We start from the raw sequence: 10,081 nt of genomic DNA, 5'->3' as shown, positions 1-10,081 counted from the left end.
AGCCTATTTGGGACCACTCTCACCACAATTCAGTCAGGTAACAGGATCACTGCGGTGATCATCATAAGGAGATCCATGCCTCCTTTGTCTCGTCTCTACTAGTTTCCCATGTGAAGAGATGAATCTATAGGTCATAAAACACTTGCCTGATTATAATTATGCATGAAAACAAAAACTCCTCCTGTTAGTTTCTATTGATCTTTGAGCAAGTTAGTAAAGCATGTTTAAAGGGCTAACCAATCTGAACAGTGTTCCCACAAAGATTTATAGACAGCCCCCACATTTCTGAACACTCTTTTGTGGAGGAATCAAAAAGTCAATTTCTTTTGGGAGTAGGGGAGTCTAGACTACTTTCCAGTTAATTCTGTTCACCTAAGATTCCATTTTTGAACATTTGACTAGTACTTTAGCTTCCTAATAGAAGTGGCTGCCAGGAATCCAAAGAAACCACACAACTGGAGGCAGAGCAGCATTTGCACATGAAAAGTCTTTCCCCTTTTCCCTATTCTTAAGGTGGGTCCTAACCCTAAATCCCTAGGACAACTGAGAGAAATTCTCCCCTGCCTTGCCTAAAAGAAGCTGTCAGTCCATTAACACTGGTAATAAAGTCCTTGGAGAAAATTCATAAATTTCATTTCAACAAAGCCATCTACCCAGCCATGAAAAATGGTGATCCTGAACAATTATGCATAAAAGCTCAGGTCTTAAAGAAGGCTATCTCTCGATTCCTTCCTGAGACTCCCATCTCATCTGTTGGGTATATTCTGTTTAGAAAAACTGTGCTAGCTGGCATTGTCCACTATTACTGTTTGTCTCAGGTTTGATATTGCTTTCTTGTACGATACGATTCTAAACATGGCAGATACTGCTTTTTACTCTGTAAGATTTGAGGCATCTTTTTAAGATTCACTGAGAAAGAGACATCATTTTTTAGAACTCTTGCCAACAAACATATTCTGCATTTGATCGTAAGACAATAGGAAACAAACACAGGTTGATGGAGAATCTGCAGACTCACTGGCTTCTAGTGTTCAAGGTTGCCAAGGCCAGGGAAGTTAAAGAAAATTGGAAATTTCAGACAAGAGGAAATTAAAGAGACATAATGGTTCAACACAATGCATGATTCTGGATCTAATCCAGGAAATGTATCATTGATGAGACAAGTTGTTAAGTCTCATTAAGACTCACAGATTACATAATATGAATATTGCTATACTATTTTGTTATGTATCATTCCTAATTTCTTAGCATGAAAATTGCATTATGATTATGTAAAAGAAATTATTTTTCATACAGTTAATGTAACATTGTATCTTTTCAACTTAGACTTATGTTTTCCCAACAAGGTGAGATTGACAAATTAGCTGTAATAAAAGTGTTAACGTCTTAGGGAGTCTTCGTGATATCTGTATAGGTGGAGCTGCCAAATTTTTTTTCTGATAAAAATGTCAGATATTGGTTAAATTTGAATTGCAGTTAAATAAGTAATATTTCTTTGGTAGAACTTATTGCTAGATTGTGTGAAATACATTTATAGTAGCATAATTAATTTTGGAAAATAAACATCTTGGTCTTAATTTTGCTTGTTATGTTTGGGATGTATTTGTATTAAAACAAATATTACGTGTACAAAATTCAAATTTAATTAAACACCCAATGTGTTTCTGGCCACTGTACACACAATCAACCTTGCATATTTGTAAAAAAGCTTCTAACCTCCTTATACACCTTCATTTTTGTTTTTCAAAGTAGAAAAGTTAAAATAGCATAAGTAAACAAGAGAATTGGGATATTATTCACTCAGATGTAAAGGTTTTAAGAACTCATACCTACGTGGTAAGAACAAAAAGTGGGAAAAGAGGTGGCGTTGTGGCATAGTGGATGAAACCACCACCTGCAGCGCAACTATCCCTTTTGGTCTTCAGTTCACATCCTGAGCTCTCCATATCTGGTCCAGCTCCCTTCTGATATGCCTGGAGAAGCAGTGCAGGATGAGTTGCCTGCACCTTTGGAGGGTGACCTGGCAAAGCTCCTGTCTCCTGACTGCTATGTAGCCCAGCCCTGGCTTCTGTGGCCATTTATAGAATGCTCCAGAGGAAGAAAGACTCTTTCTCTTTTAAATACATAAAATAAAGCATGTTTTAACAAGGTTCATGTTGCTATTGGGAAGAACTATCAAATAAATAAGATTTAATTTACTGTGGTTTTAATGTACTTTTTGGACTCCTTTTGAAATTTGATAAGGAAGATTGTTTCAGTCAGTCTTGATTCTTGTTTTGCTGACCTTATACTCTCTGAGTTTATTTTTGCTATCACTTAAAGACATTAACACACTTCTAATTAGGTGTATTAAACAACCTTACAGTGCATAGTTTGAGTTGGGAAACGGAACTGTTAATTTTCAGCCTCGCCTACAGAAGTCCTTGGAGTTCAGTAAGATAAGGTTCTGAAATATTTCTGAGCTGTCTTGTGGCAGGTGGGATGCAAATTGCTTCCTGCTAATTGTACTAGGAGAATCGCCGGGGGGACGATGGTTAGTATTAGGAGAGTCCTAACGCTGTTCAACATGACTGGGCAGGTAAATCTGTCTTATTCAAGGGTGAAGTGTTAACAAGTAAATTACAGTCTCTTATTTATGCTGCCTTTTCCAATCAGCTTTATCAGTGACAAAGGCAACATATTTAATTTACAAATTCTTCCTTCTTCTGGTCCAAAACTTTGCTTAGGAAAGAAAAGCAAGCTCTTTGACCCCCCTTTCTCACTAGCATTTAAAAAGTGCCCAATTATAAGGTAAGATTCAGTATGGTTAAATATCTTTACCCTAGTTATGTCTGCAGAATGTCTTAGACCCAATTTCTGATCTACCTTACTTTATTGTTCTTATTCTTATTGAAATATCGATGAAGATCATTGCTAATTATATTATGCAATATATATGTAATTATAGCATTCAAATACAGCATCATATAATAAACTCATATTTAAAATCAACATTCTTTGTTCTCTCTATACCAGTTGTCAGTCTCTATCCTGTGTCCTGTGGGTTGCACATATGCTTAGTATTTAATGATGGAAAAAACGAAATGAAATACTAAATGCCTAATATTTCATAAATTGTTTTTTATTCTGTTGGTAAAGTTATGCAGTGTTTTAAATAAGTAAAATATATCTGAAATTTACAGATAAATATCATATAAATGTTCAGAGTGTTCCTAGAAAATGCATATTAGAAAAAACTGTGCATAGATTTCAAATTTTTTTCTACCACAAAATGCTTATCTTTCACCTTTTTTTTTTTTGTTTTGTTTTTAAAGTTGTTTTATTCATTAGGGAATCAGATGGAGATGCAGAGTTCCCACCTTTTGGTTCACACTTCAAATGGCCACAGTGGACAGGTATAGGTTGAGGCCAGAACCAGTGGAGACAAAATCCAAGTCATCCACCTGAAAGATATCAACTGAATTCCTTGAGCCATCACTGCCACTTCCTGGGATCACATGGCCTGAGGATGGCAGCTAGGAATTGAGCATAGACATTCAGATATGGCAGTGTGGGCAACTTACACACATCGCCAAACTTCTGCTCTCCAAGCATCTTATTTTGGGGCCTGGCACAATAGCCTAGTGTCTAAAGTTTTCACCTTGCACATGCCTGAATCCCATATGGGTATGCGTTATAAGCCCAGTGGCCCTGCTTCCAATCCAGCTCCCCTTCTGTGGTCTGGGAAGGTAGTTGAGGATGGGCCAAAGCCTCGGGAGCTTGCAACCATGTGAGAGACCCGGAAGAAGCTCCTGGCTCTTGGCTTCAGATCAGTTCAGCTCGGCCATTGTGGTCACTTGGGGAGTGAATCAGCGGATTGAAGATCTTCCTCTCTGTCTCTCCTCTTCTCTCTATATATCTGACTTTGCAATAAAAATAAATACATATGTTTAAAAAGATACATCTTAAAGATATAGTTTGAAAGGATGTATTTATTTTTATTAAAAAGGCAAATATACAGAGAGTAGTACAGAGAGAATGATCTTCTATTTGCTGCTTCACTCCACCAGTGGCCCAAACAGCTGGAACTCAGCCAAGTTGAAGCCAGGATCCAGGAGCTTTTTCCGGGTATCCTACATGAGTGCAGGGTCCCAAGGCTTTGGGCCATCATCAATTGCTTTCCCAGAGCACAAACAGGGAGCTGGATGGGAAGTGGAGCAGCCAGGATACGAACTGGCATCCATACGGGATCTTGGCACGTGAAAGGAGAGGACGCCAGCCACTAGGTTACTGCACCTGGCCCTCTCAGCATCTTTTAATTCTATTTTTCAATAAACTGAATATGTTTAAATGAACCTTATTTTAAGAATTTGGCTCTTAAATTTTTTTGAGGTTCAGGATTCAGCCGATTTTTATTTTATCTAGACACATTTTCCTCCCCAATTAGGCATAATCTGCATAAGTTGCTAAAATGACCTTTCTATTGAAAGACACGTTTTTAATTTTTTTGAAGCCTTTGTCTGACTCTTTTTCATGATATAGTTTCTTAAGCTCAGGGATTTCCTGTTCGCCTATCCCCATTCCCCAACAGCCCAACCTGTTTCTCCTATATTATTATAATAATGTAATCCTTCAACAACAATCACAAGTCCATCATTTATATATATGTGTTTGTATCATGACACCATAGGTACAGACAATGATAGCAAGTCAAGCATCCTATTGTCAAGATATATTTAATAGTTTCATTAGGAGCCCATCTTTTATTCAGAAGTAGAGGTGCACATTCAATGTATATTCACTTAGCTATATACTAGCTTCCATTATACAGTTCCTGTAAATAAATAAATGCATAAATAAATAAATGAATAAGTAAATGTGTATCTCTGTGTGCGTGTGTATATATATATGTACATATATATACATATATATATATATACCTATATATCTATTGATCTTGTATTTTGCATGAAGGTTACCTTAGATCAGGGTAAACATATAGTTTTTTCCCATTTGGAATAGCATTCTGTATGGTGGATGTACCACAGCTTTTTTTTTTTTTATCAATTCCTCTTTTGATGGGCATCTGGGTTACATCCATGTCTGCAGTATTATAGATTGTGCTACTCTGAATATAGACTTATAGATCACTTTCTCATATGCAGATTTCATTTTTTTTGGAAATATTTGCAAAAATGGGACATCTAGGTTATACAGTAGATCAGTTTCCACTTGTACTAGCAAGCTCTGTACTGGCTTCATAGTTAGTGGTTGCACTAGCCTGCACTATTCTATGCCAATTCATACTGAGATTTTCTTTCAGACCACATATTTCCTATTATCTATCTAACCACTATTATTTATAGATAAGTAAGAATATCATTTATCTTAATCTCACTTCAATTCACTGGGAAGTCATGCCAAGCAATTTGCAGTCATTTTGAAAAGCAAATGAAATGCTTATTGTTGAGAGCCCTTGAGGTTCGGGTGGTAGATTATTCAGTATTATTGCGTGGCTAACTTTTGCAATTACAACAGATGTTTTTAAGAAGCCATTAATGGCGAATCAACTAGCTGGAAGCAATACGCCCTCTGTAGGAAGCCTGAATTAGTACATTTGCTGTGTTCACATTCTTAATTGTTACGTATTACAGAAACAGTGACTGTATGGTGCGATGAGGGTACAGTGGAGTGAGATCCTTGTCATCTGTGGCACCAGATATCGACTGTCTTCGGTAGACACATGAATGGTGTTTTTTTTGTTTGTTTGTTTTTTTATTGTTGCTTACATTATATTATGTAGTACAGTTTTATAGGCGCTGGGGATCCCCCCCACCCCTCCCATACCCCTCCCCCCATGGTGGATTCCTCCACCTTGTTGCATAACCATAGTTCAAGTTCAGTTGAGATTCATTGCTTGCAAACACATGCCTAGCATAAAGTTCAGCGTCTTATTGTCCAGATAAGTTCAGTGGCCTCTGGGGAGACCTTCTATGGTCTGAAGATAGGTCTAACAGAGTAAAGATCCAGTCAGTTAAAAGCCCCAACAAGGCCTCAGTATCATTATACAACATTATGGAATTAATTGACATAGTATTGGGTAAACAATATGTTAAAAATAATGCAAGTTCCATTCTTCGAAACATCTGGGTTGAGACAGTATCAATGACAGGTTCAAAAAATAACAAACCACCAAACAAAAAATTACAGGTTAAATCAAGGCAAACATGTGGTATCTAATCTTTTGGGATTCGCTCATTTCCCTTAGCATTATAGTTTCCGAATGGTGGTTAATGTATGGGATACTGCCAGGAAGCTATCTTGGAATACTTGGCTCTATGTCTGTGTTTTCTAACACAAAATAGCACCTTGTAATAGATGTGATATTGAAGGTGACATTCTGCAAACATACTACTAAATGTACTTTTGCAATATGTCTAAAGTACTGCATATAATATAATTGCTTTATGTTGATCTGGCTAATACATATAACTTGATTAAATCTGATATGATACAGCAGAGAAATAATTGTCCAGTCTCAATCAGTCTTCTCTGATTTAATAAACCCATTGTCTTCTATCTGAAGTATCAGTATTGTATGTTACACATACAGTCACTTGCTATTACATGTGGCAATCCTACACTCCGAATAATTTCCAGGGGTAGATGTTTGCCAAAACATAAAAAGCTCCTTGGAATTCCTGCTTTCTATATGCAGTGCCTGTATTTGATACCCTGTCCAAGTTCCAATTCCAGCTTCCTAATACTGAGTACCTTGGGAAGCAACAGATTATGGTCAAAGTATTGGGGGTCCCTGTGTCCTTAGTAGGAGAACCAGAATGAATCTGAGTTCATGGTGTTGAGGTTGTGAGCATTTGGCGGAATAAGCGATGAATGAGAAGTTTCTCCCTTTTGGGACTTGCACATTAGGTCACAGGTTAACCTTTACCTGCAAGCAGTGTCATTCCATTGGGGCACCTATTCATGTCCTGGTGTTCCACTTGTAATCCAGCTTGCTGTTGTGGCATGGAAGTCAGTGGAGCGTGTCCTTTGTCCTTGGACCCTGTACCCACACAGGAGACCCCAAAGAAGCTCCCAGCTTCTGGCTTCAGATCAAGTCAGCTCTGCACATGGTGGTTATTTGGGGAGAGCACCAACAGATGGAAAATCTCACTCTTCATTCTCTCTCTCGTCTTCTCTCTGCAAAACTCCCTTTCAGATAAAAATACTTTCTTCTTTTTTTAAAGTCTCTCTCCCTTGCTCCTTTTCAAATAGATAATATTTAATGAAAAAAGTTAGCATGATTGAGTAGAAATTTAATAAATGAAGACATAAATGAATTTTCCAGTCCTTTCCTTCTCCCACTATTCCTACAATTCCTAAAGAAAAGCTGCCCATTTTCTTCGCTGCCTTCAACAGCCTCATCCTCCTTTCTGTGTTGACTCTTCTGCTATAGAATCAAACAAAACAAAGAGAAAATAAAATTTCTAAGAACAAGACATCACTTTAAACACAGAAGGGATTTATATATATGAAACATATCCATCTATTATACTATGAAAATGTACATGTATATTTGTATATTTATCTGCATATTTAAATGTACATATACATATCATCTACCTTTGTATACTATATACATTTATTTATATAATTTATATATTTATGTATTTTAAATAGTTTTCATATATTTCATTTATAAATTTGTATATTTATGTACATGCATTTATGAATATTCATATATTAGATATTTAAATGTCTCTATAAATATTTTATTTAGGGCCTGGCGGCATGGCCTAGCAGCTGAAGTCCTCACCTTGAACGCGCCGGGATCCCATATGGGCTCTGGTTCTAATCCCGGCAGCTCCACTTCCCATCCAGCTCCCTGCTTGTGGCCTGGGAAAGCAGTCGCCATGTGGGAGACCAGGAAGAGCTCCTGGATCCTGGCTTTGGATTGGCATAGCATCGGCCGTTGCGCTCACTTGGGGAGTGAATCATTGGATGGAAGATCTTCCTCTCTGTCTCTCCTCCTCTCTGTATATCTGACTTTCCAATAAATAAATCTTTTAAAAATTTATTTTATTTATATTTATCTATTTTATAAATATATAATATAGAACATAATATATGGATATTAAATAAACATATTTTATGTGGTTATATAGTTATAAATATTAGATAAATACACTATATTTCTATGAGTACATTTATATATTATATGCTTTCTATATAAATATATATATACATATTCCATCCAACCCATATTTGTCATGTGTTTATTCTGACTCCCTAGAGTTACTTTTTCTGAGATATGCTTTCATAATGTAGACCTTAAGTTCGATGTTAAGTGATGCCTCCTCTCACATGGAGCTAAGAACAAGATGTCATTTCAAGCGTAGATGAGATTATCAGAGGTTCAGATGGGCCAGGCTGATGGGAGCAAATTGGTACCAAAACACATCTAAATAACTTTCAGTTTTCTTCCTCACAATGGGGTGACTGTGGCTCACAATAACCTATTACACATTTACTGAACAGATTGTAGAGATAACCTCAAAGATTCCCAACATAAAGTACCGGCAAGAAGAAGGAAATTTTCATTGTCCTGCCTTCATCAGTGCATTCTTTCTACATTTATTGAATCCCACAAATAAGTACAATGAAATTTTCAAGCTACTTTTCTATTGCACAGTATATGCTTAATTACATCTCACTTCAATATCAATGTGGCAGACACATTTAGTTACTGAAATAGACTCATTTCAACTATCGTGATTAATTTGCTCTGGTCCAATTATATTTTTTTTCCTTCATATGTTACCTATGGCTTTCTTCCTTCTCCAGAAATAGATTACTTTTGTGGTCCTAATTTGAGTTTTGAAATACAAAGCATTATGCACTGCCCATTTTTTCCCCTGCCTTCAACAGCCTCATCCTCCTTTCTGTGTTGACTCCTCTGTTATACAAGTCAGAAAAAAAAAGAGAAAATAAAGTATGTAGCTATCTAATGTCAGATAAGCTGCCTCCTTTGTTCCATTAGTCAGCTGTGTTCACTTCTACAGCTGTTCTATGCTCTTTGAGGTCTCTTGATGCCACATGACCCATGGTCATCAATCTTACCTTGCATTGGATAGGCAATGCTCGCCTACTGACATGTTCATGGTGATGACATTTCTGTTCCTTTTACATGGCTCTATAGTGATCTCCACTTATTCACCTAATTATAAAATATTACCTAGGGAATCAGCTTCCTATCATCAGTCATCTTTACTGTTTATATCTAATAATAATTCTGCAAACCAGTTGTTGTGGTCTTCAGATCCAACAGACGCCCCTTTCTGGTGAGAAGTGAGGTGAACTAATCAATGCAGTTCATACCTCAGCTAGCTGAAGTTCTGGTCACCTGTTATGCTGAGTGGTGGAAAAGTATCCTGTTTCTTTGGAATAGTCCATCTTAACTCTACTATGTGTCTCATGCTCCTCTTTCTAATGCAATCATGCATGTGTCTCTCTATTGATGGAGATTGCATCAGTAAATACAACACTTAAGCCTTCTTTTTCTTTTTGTAAAATTCACCTCCCCTTTCTCATGTATATCTTTAGGGACCTTTCTTTCTCAGATTCCAAAAGAAGAAATAAGTCAAGAGGACTCCTTGGGTTATGTTTCAAAGCTATTATTATTTTTTTTTCTCACACCTGTTTTCCATTTCTTCATTATCCTTAAAAGTAGTCCCATAAACTGTGGTGAAGACTGAAGCACTTAAACACTGATGAATCTCCCAGAAAAAAACTATTCTGCAAACAAATTTTGATATCATGAACACATTTTTCTCAAAGAAAAGCATCTTCATTGCAATAAACTATGTTACTCAGCACACTTTCTCTTCCCCACTTCCATGAAGGGAGTATTCTCAACCTTCCCCCACTAAATTTGAGCTCAGGCATGTAATTTTGTTGGACCACTGAATGTGAACAGATGTGACTTAGCTTTAAAGGCACTTGTGTGATTAGTCCTGTTCTCTGGCTGTGGTCAAGCGAAAAAACTGTGCCCCAAGTATGTACTGCTCCAATGGACTTGGTTCCAGAATACACAATGCAGAGA

The sequence above is a fragment of the Ochotona curzoniae genome, unplaced genomic scaffold, assembly GCF_017591425.1.
Source record: "Ochotona curzoniae isolate NIBS_2020 unplaced genomic scaffold, NIBS_Ocur_1.0 patch404, whole genome shotgun sequence".
In the NCBI taxonomy this organism is placed as follows: domain Eukaryota; kingdom Metazoa; phylum Chordata; class Mammalia; order Lagomorpha; family Ochotonidae; genus Ochotona; species Ochotona curzoniae.
Note: the sequence above shows the minus strand (reverse complement) of the source record.